A 15,530-nucleotide genomic window follows, 5' to 3' on the forward strand; every position below is an offset into this window, starting at 1 on the left:
GCTGCAGATCTAAACTGGAGTTGTGACTACAACAACAGGTAAGCAAAGTGTGAGGCAATCCTCAGGGCACCAAGATATCAGGACTAAAGAAACAATTGGATCATGACAGACCTCAAAAATTGCAGGCAACCATGTTAACATACATGAAGGTTTTAAAGGTCTATATGTGCCTCTTTCTCCTATATCAAAATCCATCTTACAGGCCATAAAACACTGTCAGAAACTTGAGAGCAATAGCAAAGGGTGTGAAACAAATTAGAACATGTTTCTGGATAAGAGCAAGAAAGAGACAATTCTGCTGATGTCCAAAGACCCTGTGATAGGCAGAAATCTCCTATTGGAGAAAACTCACTAATGGCTCCTGGGAAGCAGATTGTGGTCCAGAGTACAGACAGGGAGGGGAATCAGCAGCAACCTCCCAAAGAAGTTCCCTCCACATTAAAATATGGTTGTCAGTTTGAAATTTGGGTCTGTGCATGGATACCCTGACCACGAAACAGATTTATCAGCTGGGAAGAGCATGGTACAGGATGTTAATTATTTGCTACAGGCATGAAACAGAGATGAAGGGATCCTGATTCCTAATTCTTGTGCTGATTTTATAGAGTGGTGAATTGAAGAAGAGAAACACTGATCACAGAGAGCCTTGAATTGTGCTTGCACCTGTAGGTGCAGGGATCTGGGTTTTGCTGTGGAAAAATGATCATTAGAAAAGAATGTTTTTGAGCCCAGATCAAACAGAAGGGCTGTAAGCAGCAAGAGCAGTGTGATTTTTTTTTCCTTATAACTGTTTTTGTGCATGCTGTAACTGCTGTACATTGGTGCCATCTACTGCCTGGCCTGGGGCTGTCCCTGCCTGGATCTCTGAGGGCATCACCAGAGAAAGGCGTAGCAAAAGTGCAACAAAGGTAAAAAAAGCTTTACGCTGTGGATGCCCTGACATCACAAGAAAAATCCTATCCACCTGTCCTGATGAAAGCTGCAGTGATTTAACAGAGATGTTAAATCATCTCTAACAGAGATGTTAACCAGTGATACAGCTCACTTGCCTAGGACAGAAACCATGGGTGAGCATCTCTTTGACCTGAAGGAAACTTAAACGAATCACCTTTGGATTCCTTAACCCTGTCCATGTACTGTGGCAAAATAAGTCTCATCTGATCCCATAGAGATGCCAACAGCAGTGAGACACTCTGAGAGACAGGGAGGAGATCCTGCAGCTTTCACCAAGCTGATGGTATATGGCTGCTTCCCTGGGGTCAAAGCAGAGGTTCATGTGGCATCCAGGCCAGGAGACTGGCACTAGAGCATAGCCCCCAGCTCACACTCTGCAGCCAGTGATTGTCACCATGGGCAGGCTGCTGACAGTTCTGAAACTCCTCTTTGCATGCCAGAGCCTCCCTGTAGCCCATGTCTCTCTTTTAATGTCATTTCCATAACCCACCCATAAAGCTTCCATGGTGATCCATGAAGCTGCTGTTCACAGTGGCTGTACAAATAATACATGTAGGGGGTGTTTCCACCAGCTGCTCTGAGCTGTACAGCACAGTTCACATCATCACAGCTAACTCAACTGAGGCTGCTCCAGGAAACTTTGTCTGTAGGGAAGGCGGGAAAATGACCAAAGGCGAGAGAGGTTTTGGTTGTACATGGGGTTATGCTATCAGGGGACTGAATAATGAAGCAGCTCCTTGCAAATGGCAGATTGGCTCATTAAGTAACCATAAAAATTGTGAAACATCTCTTAATCTAGCAAAAGTATTCAGATTAAACTTTAGTAATCTGCATGTATCTCAAGATGACCTATAGGATCCTTATTAAGAGCCTGTTTGCTGCCTCACATTCAGCAGCAGTGGTGTTTTCAGTGAGCAGTGGCATCTGACAAAAAATCCAAAAATTCTGTCAAGGGCAGAGAGAGAAGCGGAAAGAGAAGTAAAAAGTTTCCAGGACAAGAAGGCTCTGGAAGAGAGAAAGAATTGAGAGAAGAATGGAAATTCAGCAGGGTATGATTTATGCCTTGTATCCTCAGAATATCTTAAAGAGGAACACTTAATAAACTTCAAGGACTGTAAATTTAAAATCTGAAATTAAATGTCTTTATATCACATATTGGTGATGTCATCCACTGTCCAAAGAAGTGTCTGAGAGGATGAGAGGGTGACAATCAAATTACTTAGATACTCAGGTGTGCACTGCAGCATCCAAATCCTCAGGAATTGCTCAGGCTGGTAACAGTGCTCCTCAGGTGGAACAGCCACAGGGACCAGGAGCAGGACCTGGCATCCTTCCCTGGTAGAACAGGAATAGGGTTCATGTTCCTCTCAGTCCAAGGCATTTGCTCTTATTAGCCATCAAACTGACCATTTACAGGGCCCTTAGCACCACTGTGGTTAAGGGTTTCATCAATACACTGTGCCCTCTTTGTCAGTGTGCTCTCCTCCTTTCACAGGCAACAGCAGCCAAAATTCCAGTCCCAGGTTTGTGACCAGCCACCAAGGCAGTGCCCAGGCAGCAAGAGCACAGCCAGCAGCAGCAGAAAAATGCCATCTTCCAATAGACCTGCCCAGAGGAAAAGGGGGAAGAGTACTTGAAGACAGACATGGTGTTTGCCTGACTCAAAGCCCAAGGTGAAGTCTCATTTAATAATACAGGTGTCTGTTTACTTTGTGACAGAGATTGTCTCAAATATTTTCAATTTGTGGTAAATGCTGGCTTTTCTAACATGTCATTCTGAAGCCTCTTTTGATCATTATGTTTACAAGGTAATCTCATAACCAAAGACTCTTTAAAGTGCTTGTGGAGTGCCTGAGTTCAAAAGGATCTGTCTCGGTTATCTCTGCTTCAAATGAAAATCAATACCCATCATAAGTATCCCAAAGCCAGTTCCTATCCAAGGATAAAAACTTTTGTATGTAAGAATGTATGTATTTGTTATTATGGAAATTTTTATTTAAAACTGCACAAATAAAAGGGGTTTCATTCTCTTCTTTAGAAATTATGGAAAATTACCCTTCTTAACAATTCAGTTTTATACAAACTGAACATAAACTCTTTCTGAGAACGTGAGAAAAAAGAACGAACATTTTCTCAGAGCAGCAAATCAGTGGAGACTGCCTTTCAGGAGAAGAAACTTGAGTTTCCCACTGGGAGCTGATCCCACATATGACTTTTAGGAAGACCAGCCATGGCCACCAACAGATACACCATCAGAGCCAAACATGAGCCTTCGGGGGAACGTGATCTGACAAGCAGCTGCCACTGCTGAAAACTTTCTTTGTAGACCCTGACATCTGGCTTCCTCAGCTGCCAAGCTTGGCCTCCTCCAAGGTGCCACAGGAGACACATCACTGCAGCAGGTAGGAAACTGGGAGGACAAAGATCACAATGTGATGTGACTGGGAAGTAGGAGATGGGCTTGGCTGGACGTAAGGCACTAATTTGCATGGCCTTTGTGACACCTTTTATTTTCTACAGGTTTGTTCATGCGTTTGCAGTTCTATATGCATAAATTATTTTAGTAGAAGAAGGGAAAGGGGAAGAAAGGAGTGGGAAGGGTCACACCACAACTTTCAGTCTATGTTTATATATTCAGAAGGTTGATATAATTTGATGTGGCTTCAAACCAGAGCTCCAAATCCAGTGCCTTGCTACATTGGAAATGATGTGCACATCACTATTAAAGGTGCCAGCAGAACAAAGCTAGATAGGACAAATTCAAATTTCACAAATAGGTGAAGGTTGAAAAAGTGGTGGTCTCTTCAACCACGCTGAGAACTGTGGTGACTGGAGACTCCCCTGAGCTCAACATGGCAGTGTTCTGCTCCGTGTCTGGAGCTGAGCTCCCTGCCAGTCTGCAGTGGTTTTGTTTGATACACAGACAATGAGCACTTCAATCCTTTATAAGGTGTGGGTGAGACCAAGCTGAGGCTTTTTCAGATACTGAGTAAGCCAAGGTTTCACTTCAAGAGGGGGTCACTTGAGACCTGAATGGTGAGACAGGGTGAAGGGAAGTTCATGTTGCTACACTAGGTGTGACTGCAACGTCACAGTGAGAACAAGGTGTTTATTTTCCCTGGCTTGCCAAATGCTAGCTGTACAGGGAAGGAGGAAAAGACCAAGATGAGTCACTCTGAAAGTAGGATTTCTTACTCCTTCCTCCAAAGTGTCTGTTCCCAGTGTGGGAGACAAGCTAGGTCACTGGTTTCAGAGAGGAAACTACTTTGGGTTGAGTCTTGGCATTGTGCAAATATCAGTTTTCCAGAAAGGTTTAAGTGGTTCTTTGCTTTATAATAATTTTTGCATATAATTGACTGAACTGCTTTGTTCAAAACTTGGCTCCTGCCTAGACCTCAGTGAGAAGGAAAAGTAATTGCTTGAGTTTAAATAGTCCCCTGTTTATAATCCAAACACTGCAGCATGGAACCATTGCATGAGAACTGGGAAGTAAACCTGACTACAAGCCAGCTCCTCACAAATGTGAAACAAATGTCAGCCTTTCATTATCCAAGACAAAATGTAAAGCAAACAGCTTCTGAGATAATTCACTTTTTACCTTATCTCCTTAAAGGACAGAGGTTTTCCTTGAAATGCAGAGGAGAATATTTACTATAAATAACTTAATAATGGTGAAATCATAGAATGTTTTGGGATGGAAAGGACCTCAAAGATCATCTAGCTTCAGGCCCTATGCCTTGGACAGGGACACCTTCTACTAAACCAGTTTGCTTAGTGCCCCATCCAGTCTGGCCTTGAACACTTCCCTGGATGGAGCATCCACAACGTCTCTGGGCAACTTGTGCCAATGTCTCACAGCATTCAGAGTGAAGATTTCTTCCTCATATCTAATTTAAACCTGTCCTGTTTCAGTTTAATGCCATTTCCCCGTGTCCCATCACTCCATGACCTTGTAAAAAGTCTCTCTCCAGCTTTCTTGTAGGCCTCCTTCAGTTACTGGAAGGCTGGCATAATGGGTCTTCAGCAAACATTTTATATCCAGTATAGAGGATTACAGCCAGAAATTACAAAAGGTTAAACAGTACCTTTTAATGTGTACCACAAGATGGCAGAGTTGGACTTAGAACAATTACATTTTGGGCAAACTAATAACTCTAAAACTTCAGACTAAAAAAAGTCTTTGTGTCCCGAAGAAAAAAAATAAACAAGAGCCAGTTATTAAAGAAACATCTTTCCATGGTAAGGAATTGCACATTAATTTAATATCTATAGTAGCAAACAAACTGATCAGATCTGACTAGGCCTGAAGTCAGACAATGAAATGTGGGCTCCCTCCTGAGTACCCTGGCCACAGTGGAAGAAATCACCTGGATGGTGACATGTAAGAGAACTGAGGAGTGTTTTGGTGGCACCTCTTTGTTTCCCAGGGTCAGGCAAAAGCCAGCCAGCACCAACTGAAAGTTAATCCCAAAGATGCCAGAATTACACGTGATGCAAACAGCCAGTGTTACCATTAAACTTCCACAAATACATTTACCATAAACAAAAAGTTGCTCACTTCTTCAGAAGTGCTGACCCTTATAGATTGTCTCTCCTAAGCAGCTCTCTCCAAAAATACTGTAATCCTACAGCTCCAGTAGTGTCTCCCTCACAAAAAAGTTGCAGTCTTCAGGGGTATCCTGAGAACCAGATTTCCTGTTCTTCAAAATGGTGGTATGATCCTCAGGATGCTAATCACCAACAGAATGATACAGGATCCTGTGGGGAAATTTGGCTCTATAGACACATCTTGGGACTGCCCTGAATCCATGTGCAGTCTGCCTTAGCTGTGTGAAATTTTGTTGCTGGGTAGCTGGAAGGTGACTTGGGCTGTGCTGAGTTATCACATGGGACTTCATGGTGGCTTTTAACCAAGTTCTGTCTGGTTCTGATGTAAATACGCAAGAACACGCACACAAGTAATGTTATGAGCATCATAGATGGAGTATTACATAATATATTCATGTTATACATTTATGGCCAGATTCACTGTCCTTGGGAGGTTAAAATGCTGACCTTGCTTATCCATAGAGAGCCTTGTCTGTGCAACTCCCACTTTTCTAAAAGAGGTCCTTCCACTCTTGCCAGGCTTCGCAAAGGTTTTTTTTGCCATCTCAGTGCCTGGTTAAGGTCTAAATTTCATTTTCCCACTAGGTGGCAGATTGTCATAGTTGAAATCCTCGTTCAGCTCCATTCCATTAATTTGGCATCGTCTGCTTGCCAGCTTTGTAGTTGACCTGTTTCATATATGAATACTTTGGAACCAGAACAGATATGGTGATGTGCTCTTCATCAATTTGTTTAGAATTCAACAAGTTTGTTTACTTATTGATGGATCTTACCTGAGCTCAGTCTGACATTGCAGTACCTACACAGCAGGACACAAGGTTCCTGAGAAATGATGGGCATACATCACAAGCACTTTGCATCTCCACAGGACCTAATCAGCTCCTCCAGGGCTCTGCAGGAAGGAGTGTGTTGCCAAACCACTCTCCTACAGATCTAGGATGTGTGTTGTGGCTCTTTCAAATTTCTGGATACGGGGCATCTCAAAAAGCCCAGCTCTACAATAAAAAACATTTTTTTTCCTCTCTGAATGCTTAAGGAATTGAACATACTTTCTAAGAGCTGGTAGCTGTCCTGCTCTATATTCCAGAGTTTTTCAATGCCTTTTTCCCTTGCAAGTGATGAACTCCTTTCATTTGGGCAGGTCCAGGACTTCAGAAAGTTACAGCAATCAAATCTGCAGTCCTGATTCTCCTGTGCTTGCATGAGGTTCTTCAGGTTCCAGTTCTGGCTTCAAAATTCAAAGCAAACTCTTCTATAACTACCAGATTTTTCTTGTTTCACTCAAACCCATAAATTGTTACAGACACCTGGAAAGATAACCTTGACTCACAGGACACTTCATCTAGGTGCAGATTTTCTCCCTGCAACTTGTTACTTATAACCTTAAGAAATTCTACTAGAGTTTGTGCTAGTGTCATTCGCTGAGTTTAATGGATTTTTTTCCCGTCTTACTTTGGTGCAATATCAGTGACAGGTGGTCCTGGTGACTTCTCCCTTACCCATGAGTTTGCTACAGTGCTCTCCTGGCTCTGCAGTCTGTGCTGAGGAAGTAGATGAGCTGTTTAAGATTTCTCCAGCTAAAACTGCAGCACAGATTTTCCCAACAATGTTGGGGATTTAAGGTCCATTAGCCACTAAGCAGGCACTGGCACCTGAAATTTCACTTCTGAAGGAACATGTGTGAGCTTTGCATACAAAGGCAAATAACAAATTACACTTCAGGATGTGTTAACTTTGTCATGTGCTGTTGTTTCAGCAGTGGGAACCTTTTAACAGTCCCAGGGAGGTGTGATGTACTCACACCTATCTGTATCTGTTCTCCTAACTCTGGCGCACGTCTTTCAAACTTTAATTTGAGAGGATCAATGCTTCCTAATAGGTTTTCAAGGGCATGGAGCATTCTTCTACTTTCCTGTGACCTAGGTAAGGACCTTGGCATCTCATAGAGTTGACTAGAGCCTGTTACAACTGGACAGACCTGTTGTACTGTGGTAGCATCAAACACATAAAGGTCACACAATCTCTTTTTGAGAGGGGAATGATGCCCCAAACTGGCTATGTCCTGGAAGGTGGTAAACTCACTTCTTCACAGATTTAATTTTAATTACTCCTGTTGTGGTGGATTAGCACTGACTGGACACAATAATCAGGACACTTCTGGTGCCCCATGCTGCTGGGAGCTTCCTTGCCCTTGTTACATGGTAATCTTTTCCATGCCTTTTGCAGATGTCAAGCTGTCAAAGCAATTCCCTGGGTTTGTTTGTTCTTTCCCTACTACTAGTTTTTCAGTGTAAAAGGTGGATTTGCAGATCCATCTCTGGGGGGAGGGTTTGGCTCTTCAGAGAGCTGTGCAAGTCCAGCAAATACAGCCGTGTGGAAATACTTCATTTCCCCCAGATGTAGCCCTTCCTTCAGGCTCCCAGCCTGCTTCGAGCCCGTTCCTGTTTGTGTCCATCTGCAGTTTGCTGCAAGTCTTTTGTTGCCAAGTGCTTTTTGACTGCATACAAACAGAAGGTCCCTAGAAACTATCTGAATTGATCTAATGGAAATCTGAAGACTGTGGCAATGAAAAGCCCAGTTATATGGCAGTGACAGTTTTTCTGTGCATAAAAAGCTTGTGACTAAAAGTCCAATACTTCATAGACTGCAGAAGTGGGAGCTTTATATCATTTCCAGCTCACTAATAGTGTTGCCAACTCTCATGATTTTATCATGAGTCTCATGATATTCTTCTTAAAAGCTTAGTTTCTGAAGTCAGGCAATTACATGAGAATCTTTCTCTCTCTCTCTTTTTTTAACATTCTTTTCTTAGCAGCAAGTTTCTAGCCCTGATGCTTTCAAGGGGGAAAGAAGGGAAAAAAGAAAAAAAAAACAAACAGAGAAAGCTTTAAAAGATGACCAAGGTTTGTCCTGAGGACTCAAAACCACCAAGAATGCAAACCAAAAGAGGTACATAGATATTACTGTTTGCTTGTTTCTTTTTAATCTTGTGGGCTTTTTTTAAGCCAGCCTTATGTCCAACTCATGATTTTTGAACACCTGGGACTGGCAACTCTATTTTGACAGGCCTAATGCCTATGTGTAGCACTGGAAGTCCTGTTATGATATTTATTTTTAGAAAAGCTATTTTAGCTCATTTGGCACATTCTTTACAGCTTCATCTACCTCGTGTAGTTAGACTCGTGGGGCCAGATCCTTAGCTGGAGCAAATTAGAGCAAGACCTGTGATTTAAACCATCTAGAGATCTAGTTCATGGTGCAGTCATCTGGCATTACTGGCAAAGGGATACAAAATATAGTCCCAATAACATTTTTAAAAACTCCATAAACTGTGCCTAAAATAGTCTTCTGTCATTCTGGAGCAGATGTGGTATATACAGAGAACGTGGGATGGAAAGCTTCAGAGGATTGTCTTGCTGCTTGTGTCAGTGCGTCTCCACAGCTTGCTCCATCAGATCTGCCTGTCATGGGTTTTGTACTCTCCCCATGCACTGCACCACAACTGAGCTGCTGCTTAAGTGTGTCTGTGCTGGGTGCTGTAAAATCATCTTCACAAATGTGAGTTCCATACAGCGAGATGCCTACTGTTCTTCCTTCTCTTCATAACCTTTTACCCATTGCAGTGGAACCATGTAGCTTAGCATAAATGAGGGAGCCCCTCAGAGAGTAGCTCTCATGGAAATGTCTTTGTGCTGGGCTCCCAAAACCCTCTGAGGTCAGACAAGGTCAGTGCTGCTCTGGAGTTGGATTCCTCAAGGACCACAGAGGAGCTGCAGGAAGCGGTCTTGGTGACTCAGCTGATGGCAATCCTCCTGCTGGGTCAGCATGGAGATGATGCCCAGCACAATGTGAGAAGGCAATGCTTGCTTCAACAAACTTCAGATAAAGTGCAAGGTGAGGTCTCTGACCATTTATTTCCAAAACATCTTACAAACCGTTTTGTAGGAACAAAAATTGGCATACCCTTTCAGGAGATTGAAATAGTTAAAAAAATGTGATAGCTAATTCAAATCTCTGAAAATGGATTTTAAAAAAAAAGATATGCAACTCATTTCCAGCCCTTTTTTCAGATGTTCTACAGTGAAAGTCCCCACAGCACCATGCAAACCTTCTGAATGTCACTAAAGCTTTCCCCTTTGCTGGCAGCACTTTATGAGGCTGAGCTCCCCTTGCTGAGCTGTTCCCAGTGTTGACTGGAGTTGTTTAAAGCTGCTCTTCAACTTTGGTTTCTGTGACTGTACTGTTGGCACTGCACTAGAAGCATGTGAGCCCCTCTCCTGCTATTCAGTGATTCCAGTGATGATTGCTGAGAAAATTAAACATCACTGCTCAGAGTCCTTGCTGTACCTTCTGCTCAGTCCCCAGCTGCTTTGTGGAAGCTGCTTTGCAGTGCACAGGAGCTCGTTTTGAAGGTGGTGGGAAGGAGGCCACAGCTCAGCAGCTCAGCTGCAAATTGTGCAATCCCTGAACCACACTTGTGGCTGGAGCTCTTTGCTCCCAGGAAAGCACTGTATCTAGGATGGCCCATTTCCTCAGGGGCTGTACCCATGCAGGGCCCAGGGCTCACTGTGGTCTTCTGAGCTGCTGGGTTTGTTTATTGTGGGCTTTCTCGTGGTTCTGCTTGCGTCACTCCTTGATTGAGTTATTCTCCTACAATACAGTCTGGGCTTTCCACCTTTGGACTACAGAGTGTGCACTGTCTCAGGTTGCATCAGCTCCAGCCTTTTTCTGTGTTTGCTTTGCATTTTTCTCTGGACTCATCCAGAACCTGATTAAGTAACTTTGTCCTGGGCAGTTAACTCTTTAGAAAAGCTGGAGAAAAGGGCATTTTCTAGAGAGCATTTGGCAAGGAACAGAGGTGGGCTGTGCCTAGCACCCCTGGGAGCATGAGGGACTTATCCCAGGCTGCTGGAAAGTGCTCTGCTGTAATACTTGGTAGATTCACCCTATTTTTGTCATGGTTTTCCAAAGTGTGGCACACTTCAGATGGCAGCTGTGATGTTCTGTGAAAGTTATGGAAAAGGACAATCCTTCAGGGTGAACCTGATTACTTTTACTACAGTTTATTCTTCTGTGGTCAGAAGGGGAAAATGTAATTTAGTGGTACAAGAAAATGCTTACTGGGTTAAGTGTGTTCAGAACATTTCAGGTTTCAGACAATTTGGGGAGAGTGTGTTGAGAGAAGTCTCAGGATGTAACAAACTGTTGGGCTGCACCAGGATCCCACGAGTTACCATCCCAGTTCTGGGGATCCTACTGTTGCTTAGGGGTGCTGCAACCAAATGACAGAAGGACTTTTAAGAGTATTCTTTCTGATATTTGGAATATAGTTATATATTGGAACTACTGGGCTGTATTCAGTATTTTTCAACTTCTCTAGATGATCTTTGAAGAGAGGGCAGTTGTTCTATGCACTGACTAGAATCTGCATGGTGAGTATGGATGTTGATGCCATAAGCTCCTGGCTGGGGGAAGCTCCACTCTCCTTGGGGCTGCCTGGGTGGGTCATTCTCACCATGTTACATTTAGCATTTGGGTTATATCATATCAGCTCTGCCAGCTGGAATTGAGAAATTTGCAGTGATACTAGAAGAATAATTGTCCTATTAAGAGGTCATATTATCAAAGAAAAAGAGATTTACCACACATTTTTATATCAACATAATACAATGTGGGTTTTTTTCCCCTCCATGTTTTATGCTAAGTAATTATTTGATTGTTGATCATGAGAAAATCAGAGATTAACAAACTACTTATTAGTAGCATAACCTCTCTGCTTGTGTGTAAAATTGCTACTAGTATATTTTCTAGGATTTGGTCACTCCAAATTTTGTAAGTCTTTGTGGATGGAATTTATTTCACCTTGTTTTTTTTTTTATTAGTATAAATATTGTAATTTTCATTCTGTTTTGAAAAACTTTATTTGAATCCATGCATCAGAAACAATGGATTAAAATTAATGGATGGTTAGGAGGTGATAGAAATTAATTTCGGACTTTTGGTGAAAGTTTTGTGGTCCTTGCTAGTCACCTTCTGCTGATGCCATTGTTCTGTAAATATACTAACAGATCTTAGTTGTCTTGGATAATTAAAAAGCTTCTGCATTTAATAGAAAGACGTTAATTTCATAGTGTGGTTCCAATGTTTATCCTGCCTATGCTTATGTGACCTAGTGTATAGGTTATGTTCCCCTGAGGAGTTTATCCCATCTGCTTACCCCATGAGACCTGCACAGATCACCTCCTGTGTGTAGAGCCAGCGGGATCTAGGCTGTTTTGGAAATGTTTGGGATGTTCCAGAAGAAAGTAATCATATTAGTATTACAGAGCTCCCTTTCTGTGCATATTATCCTAAAAACCACTAACAGAGAGAGAGGTGCTTTAATTCTGTGGAGTAGTTTGATGCTGTGTGCGTTTCAATGGAAATAACTTTTGTCTCAGTGGATGTGTAGCTTTATAGCATCAGTCCCCTAAGTATATGTAAAACGTATTCTGCTGGTAAACCACTTCTTGTGTAGTCAATATGCATATTTATTGGTAAAACATATGCACACTGTCATCTGTCCAATGTTTTACGTGTTACCCAATTTCAAATGAATAGAATAAAACAACTGCATTAGGCTGCAGTACATTGGTAAAAAATATTTATTCTCATCACAGGGAGCTCTGAAGCTCATGAGTGACTGTGGTTCCTAACACCAAGCCCAATTAAATAGGGTATAGAATCTTGCCACGGTGGCAGTTTGGGTTGTGTTCCCTCCATGCAGAGCACAAAGTAACACATTAAGTTCAGCAGCGAATCCAGAGAAAAGGGGCATCCAAGCATTAATCATTCATTGCAATGCTTCATGAAAGAAATCGCAGTGAAAACAAAAGCAGGAAACTCAACTATTCTGAGAAGCACTTTCAGATAGCACTAGTTTCAGCTGCCAGGTATTTGCACTATCAATCAAAATATATTTATTTATCAGTTGAATCATATATTAAAACTCCAGGCTATGCAGAATAAGAGGCAGAAGAGAAATATTGAATGAATACATACAAAAATACTGAAGCCTACACTTTCTAGAAATAATACATAAATGTCATTTGCTGACAAGAAAAACAGATTGTTGTAAAAGGAACTCCAGCAATGACCTGACATCAGAATCACAATTTCCTGTGTCACAGGTTAGTGAGAAATTGCTTCTTTACAGCCTAACAATTCAAGGAATAATGACCTAACATTGTTCCACTGTGAATTGGGGCCAAGATATATATTTTTGCAGGTAGCAACAAATAAGAACAAACCTTTCAAAGAACTAGAATACATAAATCCTAAAGCACACCAGAGAATTCACCAGTTTTGACATAAGCAATCTATAAACAATATAACCAATTTGAAATATATTAGGTATGATTGCAAATGTTCCTTGTCTCTTCAACAAAACTGAGCTGGACCTCTGTGGGCAGTACATAGGAGGGCTATCATTTAGGGATTTCAGGTACTTCTGATTCCAGATGTTTGTGCCACTCATTTATTCAACAAATGCAATGGAAATTCACATTGGCTTGATAGAGTTTTCAGACACCTCCTGCTGTTCAGCCAGCAGTTTGATATATCTGTGGCCACATTCTTTGCTCATCACCATAAGATGTTAGTCAGGATTTATGGTAAAGGTTGGGTATTTTGGATGCTTGACTTGAGATAACTCACAGACAACTCATTTCTGAAGAAGGCAGGCTACCCCTGAAAATCTGAGTACTGAAAAATTGGAGCCCTTTCCAGAACTCATAGTATTTATACAACTTTGGCTGTTGTTCTGCAATCCCTGCATGTGTTACCTGGAGAAAGGGGCCCTTAGTACACAAGAACTCTGAGATGTCAGTGATGTGATCATATTCTTATTTCTAATCCTTTTATTTCTTTACAGCCTCCTAAAACTAGGACTAGCACAAGAGTTCGTGCTTTTGCTAAAATGCCATCCAGCATAGAGGATTTGTAATTCCTCCAAAGACTTAGAAAAAGTGAATTACAAAAGTAAATAAGATGAGATCTATTTGAATGCTTTATATACCCTTAAAGTCAGGGCAGAATAAAGCAGACTGAGCTCTGGCAAAGGATTTCTTTGTGAGACAGCATTATCTAGTAGCCTGAATTTGGGTCTATGAATTGGGATTTCCTTTCCAGCTGTATCAGGGATTCTTTATCTGGCCTTGGATTAGATAAGCATTAGAGATCCTAATTAATGGTTATACAACTATGAAGTTTAAATGGATAAAGTTTTTTGGCTGGAGGAAAGCACAAACTTTTATTACTGTTTCAGCAGTCCAACCTCAAGGCAAATCAGTGCAAATTATTTATCAGCATATATACACTGTGTACATGCAATATGGCATAATGTGTACAGCACCAGGTTATACATTTTGTACTGACAAGGATTTCTATTCTTCTGCAAAGCCTAACAAATTTTCTCTTCCTGGAGTAGAATGAAAAGTCTTCTTGTTAGTTTCCCCTCATGAAATATAAATACAGCTTCCAACAAATCTCATTGACTTTATATCAATGTCCGAGTTTTGCTTTCTGTTCATTGCCAATTCCAGCTGTTTGCAGTTCCTCACACAATGCCACTTACAGGTATCCCAGTTACTATTCTGTGCATTCCTGTGCCTGCTCTCTTCCCCTCCTCCCTGTAACAGATTTCCAGTAACCCAATCAACCCCAGGAAGAGAATTGTTATCTGGGCTCTCATCAAATCAAGCATTTTGCTGGGGACGGATGAAGCCCAGAGGAGCCCTGCAAGGCTGCTGTGCTGCCCTGCTCCCTCCTCAAGCCCCCAGGCAGGCAGAGCCCTGTAGCCCATTCCTGGCTGGCAGAGGAGGCTGCAGTTAGAGGGACAGGGAGAAGAGAAAAAAAGAATGAGAAACTGAAAAGGATTATGAGAAAAGACCATCCCTCAGAAGCTGCACATTTTGTTTTCACATCTGTGCCAGAGAGCAGTGCTTCTGAAGGGTTGCTTGCTTTCCTTTCCCCACATAAGCAGAATGCACTGCTGCTTTTCTGCAACTGGAAACACTGTGAGAGGCACAATTTATACCTGACTTTTTCATATTAAACTTTGAGCTTGGAGTTGCCAGTCTTAGAGCAAATTGTGCTTCCTTTTTCAGACCTGAGTGAGAAGAGCCCTCTCACAGTGTGACAACAGGCTGGGTCTGGCAAGGGCAGCCACAAGTGCAGCACTTCTTGAAAACCACGCAGACATGAAGGGCTCTGTGCACTTTGAAGAAGCTTCTGTCCTTCTGCTAAGACAGGTAAGGATGGTGTGTGTATCCCTGGTCCATTGTGAATGCCCATTCAAATGGTTTATTTATCATTTTACAAGCAGAAATTTCAGTGTATATAGTCATGTGAATAAGATCTTTATAGCCAGGCATTTAAATTTGAAGTTGAATAAGATCTTTCATGCTCTCTGAGACGACAGGCAGGCTTCCAGGCCAATTTTGCAGTAAATAGAAATATCACCTTCTTTGCTGATATAGCATAGAAGTATCATTTTGTAATCACAGAAAACCCTTAGAAGAGTTTATGGTATTAGTTCAATGTCCACTATAGATTAAACCAGCCAAAAACTGATCCTTCCAATGTGGAAAAAAACCTCCAAAACCAAATCAAACATGAAAACAAACAAACAAAACCAAAGCAGCAACTATCAGGAAATTAGCATTGAAGTTATAATTTGAATATACTTTGGAGAGAGGAAAAATAAAATGAGGCTTAATCAAAATGTAGAATGCAGGAAGATGGCACCTCCCTTGAGAAACTTAACACTGAAGCTTTAAACAAGAGACAACACATACATGGAGGCAGATAGGAATCAGAGCTGCATATCATCCCCATGAGTATTGGCTCATTGTCTACCCACAGTTACATTTCCCCCAGGTAACAGGGCAACTTTAAAAAAAGAAGGGAATTTACTGTGCCAAAAAATC

At 41.8% G+C, this 15,530-nt stretch overlaps 1 protein-coding gene across 1 annotated transcript in view; it reads left to right on the forward strand.

The window, feature by feature from the left end:
- Window positions 1-805: 805 nt before the first annotated feature.
- The window catches only part of GLI2 (GLI family zinc finger 2), a 205,533-nt gene continuing 190,808 nt past the window's right edge, over window positions 806-15,530 (forward strand). Inside the window, exons 1-5 of the mRNA XM_064434982.1 lie at window positions 806-908; window positions 1,851-2,003; window positions 2,450-2,627; window positions 3,174-3,356; window positions 14,709-14,852. The gene's annotated coding sequence lies outside the window, so the exon portion shown is untranslated. The remainder of the gene's footprint in view (window positions 909-1,850; window positions 2,004-2,449; window positions 2,628-3,173; window positions 3,357-14,708; window positions 14,853-15,530) is intronic.

The sequence above is a fragment of the Passer domesticus genome, chromosome 10, assembly GCF_036417665.1.
Source record: "Passer domesticus isolate bPasDom1 chromosome 10, bPasDom1.hap1, whole genome shotgun sequence".
Classification (NCBI taxonomy): Eukaryota; Metazoa; Chordata; class Aves; order Passeriformes; family Passeridae; genus Passer; species Passer domesticus.